Below are 5,992 nucleotides of genomic sequence, written 5' to 3' on the forward strand. Positions count from 1 at the left end.
CTTTTATGAGTTTTGCCAATAAATCTATTCGAATTGGGACAGGAGGCTGTATGAGAATATTTAATGTGGCTGAGACAAACAATCCTACCTTTTTCCCACCAGAGCAAGCTTTTATTAAATGGTAAGAAAATGAAAAGAAGCGATGTGATCAGGAAGCTTTTTAGCCACACTGATGGTTTGCAGAAGGATAGGTGCCATATGAGCAATGCTGCATGAGCCTTGAAACCTCCTGGCAGGGAAGTCAGTTCTGAATTAAAAATCCTTACCAAATGCACCCTGTCATGTTTTCCATCAGTAGAGCTGGATATTTGTGTATAATTCCTGTGGGATTGGAGGATGGTAATGTATACACACAGAAAAAGTTCAATTTCAAGTAGCTGCTAACATCCAGTAAACAATATGTTCCAAATTCCTTTCAAGGCTCCTAACACACTGATTTTTTTTCTAAACACTGCCATTCTCTGTGATGTTCAAGACTATTGGTGACAAGCCTTCATAACTATAAAAAGAAAAGAATTGGACACAAAATATTTTGTATTGAAGCCGCAAAAAACAGTGTGCCTTCCTCCTAGCCACAGCCATCTATTTTCACTGTGGCCATCACCATGGCACGTCAGCAAAAAAAGATTCCAGGCTACTTCAAAGCTGTGTGCCTCCACACAGTTTCACTGTTTGATGATACCAGATGGCCTTGCTAAAATTCATTTTTATCATCACAAAATGGGGAGATTCTGGACCCTTATACTGTGGGACTTTATGACCAAGGCAGGCAGTACACACAAAGCTGCTGTCAGTACTAAAAAGGCACTGAGTGGCAGAGACACTCTCAGAAGAGTTTGAGATGCACCTGTGAGTTCACTGACTTTTTTAAAAGGAAACAAAATCCCATCTCAGGGTTTTTGCAAAGCATCACATGCATGTATTTGTGTTTATGCGTGCTCATAATAGGCAGAACCTTTGCTTAGCCACATGGCAGCACTGCAATCCTTATCATCAACACTGAGGTTACAAAAGAAAATTCCTCTGTGTTTAACCCACAGTTTGTTTCTTCACACAGCACAGGCTGTAAACATCAGCCATTGCAGCTCATCCAAACACACTGAATTCCCTTTCAGCCTGAAGGGCACATGGATGCATGCATACAGCCCTTGCTACTCTCAGACAGCCTCTTGCACACTTGCCATTAATGCCGTCAAGCGAAGGAAGCTGCTTGGGCTTCATTTAAAGAGGAAAAGACATGATAGGCCATACTTGAGAGCTGGAGTATTTACCCAAGAGCTTATGCAGTGCTTCTGGATATTCAATAAACAGACTTCAAAAATCATGAGGGTAGCCTCAAAATCATGACTTGGCGTGTCATAAAATGTACCATGCTTTGCCTTTGGACTTTGAACTTTTAGACATGAGGGATGTACATCTTTAAACCTCATCACGAGAAACTTTATTTGGTACCAGGCCACCTAACCTGTGGCTTCATTTTAAGCACATCAGGACACTACTCTAGGATCCCTTTCTCATCAAGGGAGAGAGGGAAGTGTCTTTGGGGGCCTGTGGAGGGAGACCCTGTCTGCTAATTCTGCAGGAAGGATGGATTCTTTAGGTTCTTTAGGGTTTCCATGCCAAAGTTTCCATGGGTTGAGTGCTTAAGGTAAGCAACGAATGCTCCTGCTTGAAAGCAGCAAACTGAGGTTCTTCATGAACTGGGATTTTAAGAAAAATATAATGTACTGGAATATTCTTGATAAAATCCCATGAGCTGACAATGCTATGAGAGAGTGGATGAGAACAACAATACAGTTTTGTTTGGATTACTTAGGGCCTTTAAATGCCTACAATTACAAATAGAGTTTCCATACCTTCTTCTTACCTTCTTCCTTAATCACAAATGATTATTAAAAGGTTTGTTACCTTGCGATGAAATAATACTAATTGTCAAGTCACAAACTGTACTCCAGAAGCAGTTTGAATACATGGCTACCCTGTGTTTATAAGTTGATTTTCCAACAAATTCTCGAAGCACAAATGATGAACTGGTTTGGAACACTGCACTGTTTCTATAGAGAAGCAAGATGGTTACTGACTGCACCCATCACACTGGATGGACACACTGGATTGTGCCCGTTCACGCATGTCTGGGTAATCTTACTATTGTGAGTCTTACAGAGATCTTGCTAGGAATTTGCAGTGGAGTTGTTTCCAGTCCTCACAAGCTTAGGAACTCAGAGTCTTCTGACTCCTGCTGGCTAACATCGCTAGGTACTTCTACCCCCTGCCTGAGCGTTAAAATGATCTTTTTAATCGTCATTTGTGATTATGAGGTGAATGTGTGTGACAGATATTGAGTTTAGCTAACAACAAAGAGTAAACGTAAGAAAGGAAATTTTCCTATCAGTTATAACAGAAATGGATCAACCTTGAGTTCTGTGAGTGTAGATCAATACTTATTTATTTTTTTGTTTCTTTGATAGAAATATTCATAGGATGAAAATTAATAATTTGCATTGCATTACTACTTTCAGTCCCTGACTATCTGGGCAATGCTGGAGTCAAGCGCCTTCAGCTATTAGTCTCTATCTTTCAAATAGGAAATAACTTCAGTAAAAGGGATACAATTTACTATGTAAAAGCTGTCATTGTAATGTTAGCTACTACATCACTGCTAACATTGCATATTGTTTCATGAACAGCTAAAGCCCATAACATTTTTCTAAATGTCACACCTCCAGTGACTTCATCTTTTGACTTTATGCAGGACTTTACGCATAGAAGTAAAAAGCAGGCTCTGAACAGGGTGACGTTTTACTAAGCTAAAGTAGTTTTAAAATTTCACTAAAAAGAACATTTTTTGAAATTTACTAGTAAAAACTGAATTTATATTCTAATTGATGAAAGGCGTTGCCTTGCCCTAAATAAGCTGTGAACTGAAGGAAAGAAAAATCATCATATTTTAAAATGTGATGGGGAATCACTCTTTATGACCTGTGAGCAGGAAGGTTCATCACGCTGGTAGTTTTATTTGTTGTGCAAGTGGTCTAGCTTCTATTGACAAGATAACAAAAGTGCCTAAACATGATTACAGCACTACTGGTTAGATATAGCCATAAATGGTGATTTGTGAAGCAGCTTTAATAGGTGTCATAATACTTTGCATTTCAACAGGGCCTGTTATCTAAGCCAGAAGACTTATAAATATGAATTGAGCTTTACAAAATGCTTGTGAAGTAAGTATAGTAAATGTAGTGATATTAAGTTTAGAAGAAAGATTATCTGAAATGTTAAGCAACTTGCCAAAAGTCATATAGTAACCCAGCGCCTGACCTGGGAGTACAGCTCTCCAGCTAATGCTCTAAGCCGTTAGGCTGCACTAGATTACAGTTCACTGGAACTGTAAATGAACTCAGGGTAGTCCTAACGCATACGGAAATGATCCTTAATGTCTTCTGTCAGCAAATTACAAGGCAGCAAGTCAGCCACACTGGAACTTACCAGAGAATTTGATGCTGGAGCAGTTGGATTTAATAATGCAACTAATTATACTTGATGTGGCATTATATGAGAGGGTTCTCCAGCATAGACATAAATGACATGTTTGTATTGAGAGTAGGAGAATCCCATCTTGGGAAAGTCAGTTGAGTATTCAGGCTTGACTTTGAAGCCTTTGATGAGAGAAGCATGTCTGGTCTAATCTCTGAGTGACAGGTTCATAAACGCACACACTACAGTTGATACGCTAATGGCCATATTATGCTCTGCTGGTTTTCTTTGCCCTGCTCATTCAATTTCTTTAGAGACATCCAGAGATGAAAGAGAAAAATGCACAGTATGTTGTAAAGACCAAAAAGAGTTTTTGTTTGCAAACTCTCTTGCTATCAAGCAAAGCATTAGAAATGTACAGCAGCTCGTGTAACGTAAAGAGGCCATGTAGTATGAAAGAATACCAGTCTTTTAGATAAAAACCTGTCAGTGTCCATGGGATGTAAATGCAGATTAGTGAAGATACAATGTCACTGAAAACTGCAGGCTTCTGTCTGGTCACATCTGTGGAAATCATTAGCTATCAATTATGACTCCTTCTTCTGCTTTATGTCATGATGTGACTTATAAGCAGAAGAACAACTGGCTTTACTTCTTACTAGGAAATTCTTCCAGAGTAGGATGAAACACATCTTCAGCAAGTGCAAACTGATGGTGAAAACAAGGGTTGCTATGATGCTGTATCTTTTACTGGTAGCTGCCACAGCTGCACTGAAGTTCTGGGCAGCTGGGACAAAAATCAGGGTAGCCTATGAGCTGTGTGAATGTAAAGCAATGCTTTTGACTGGCTCACTTTGAGTAAAGGTCACTGATTTTCTGTGTATCCAGTGGGCAGAAAACTGTGTCTCTGTAGCCATTAACAACAGCTGCTACAGAACATTACCAAGTCCATCATAAAAAAATGTTAGGAATCTTTGTTTATTCTGCTTCAAATTCAAGTCATTTCGTAATGATAGTTTCATTTCATGCCCCACTGGAATATCATCTCTCTTTACTTTAAGATCTCTGAGTTTAATTCTTGGTATATGTTTTTCCCTTACAAAAGATAAAGTAAAAATGTTAGTCTTGCATTCATAGGCAAGATGTTCTTGCCAGTTTTATAGACATAAAAGCATTAATCTTTCCGTTAATGAATAAAAAGTTCACTAGAGCTTGTGTTGCAAGAAAATTATATAGGTCTTGTAGCTATATTTTCTCATTTTCAAATGTCCTCTCTTGTGTCAAAAGCTTAACTACATTAATTTAGGGATAGGGCATTGTGTGGAAAAGGGCACTGAGCTGGGATGCCTGGGGCTTATCCCCTGCAGTGCCACTCTCCTGTTTGGTGGCCTATGATGAGTGACCTTCCAGCGTAGTATGTCTGAATGCTCCCTACCCTTTGGCCCTTTTCCTATGCACTCTCTCTTCCACACTGGAAAAAATGGGATTCTATCTTGATTAGGCATTAAGAGACGTTCAAAGAAAGAACAATAAATTTTATTTGTGCATGTTGATAGTGAAAATTAAGACAATAGGTAGGAATCCACTTTATGCTCTAAGCTCCCTTCTCTCCTCTATGCGCCTCTTCTCTCTCCCCTCCCCCCTAGAGTGTAAAAGGGACCAAAAAGGCTCTGAATAGCAGCTCTCCTCTCCCCTGTGACCTCAGTGGGAACTGAAAACCTGAAAATACAGCTCACAGCTGATAATGGATTTGGAAACTGACTCCTGTTACTGAAAACAGACGGCTCCTCCTCAGCCTTTCCTCCAGTTTGGACATATCTGTTAGCTGCCCAAGGGAGCTGCATTCTTCTTTGATTTGGAGGTCTGGAAAGCCTTCACCTTAGTGCAATACCGCATGACTCTGAGATTTGCAGCCTATTCTTTTTTACATGCTGTTGTGCCCATAAATGCTCATCAAATATTTGCTCTTTGCTGTCTGTTGTAACTGTCCCCAAAAGTACTGTCTGGCAAATATATTCAGTTATAAATCTAAAGGATTATTATGGCACTATAAAATTGCCTTCAGCTGACTAGGTCAGAGCAGTAGATAAGCTGTGATGATTTTTACATGTATTTTCTGTTGGGCAACTGTACGCTTTGGATTCTTGTTGCAAAGAGTCCAGACACAGCCAGAAGAAAATGCATATGGATTAGTTAATATTTATGTGACCCCTTTGTGCTGTTTCATCCACCTGTTTAGGTGATTACATGCATGATGTGGTCCTAATGATGTGTAAGGTACTCCGTTCTTCAATGCAGACTGTCCTTATATGCACTCTATATGTCTTGATGCTCTGCCTTTGGATCTATGTTGCTAGTAAAACATTTGGCGCATTTCTTTGTGCACTTAGGAAGTCAGCTGGATAACAAACAGCTTGCGTTGCTTGATGCTCCTGCCCCCTCAGTGAACTTGACGCCTCAACCAAGTGACATTTAATTTCCAATCAGTGTGGAATGATGAGAGCTGGACACAGGACAC

The sequence above is a fragment of the Pygoscelis adeliae genome, unplaced genomic scaffold (assembly GCF_000699105.1).
Source record: "Pygoscelis adeliae isolate BGI_AS28 unplaced genomic scaffold, ASM69910v1 Scaffold320, whole genome shotgun sequence".
Classification (NCBI taxonomy): domain Eukaryota; kingdom Metazoa; phylum Chordata; class Aves; order Sphenisciformes; family Spheniscidae; genus Pygoscelis; species Pygoscelis adeliae.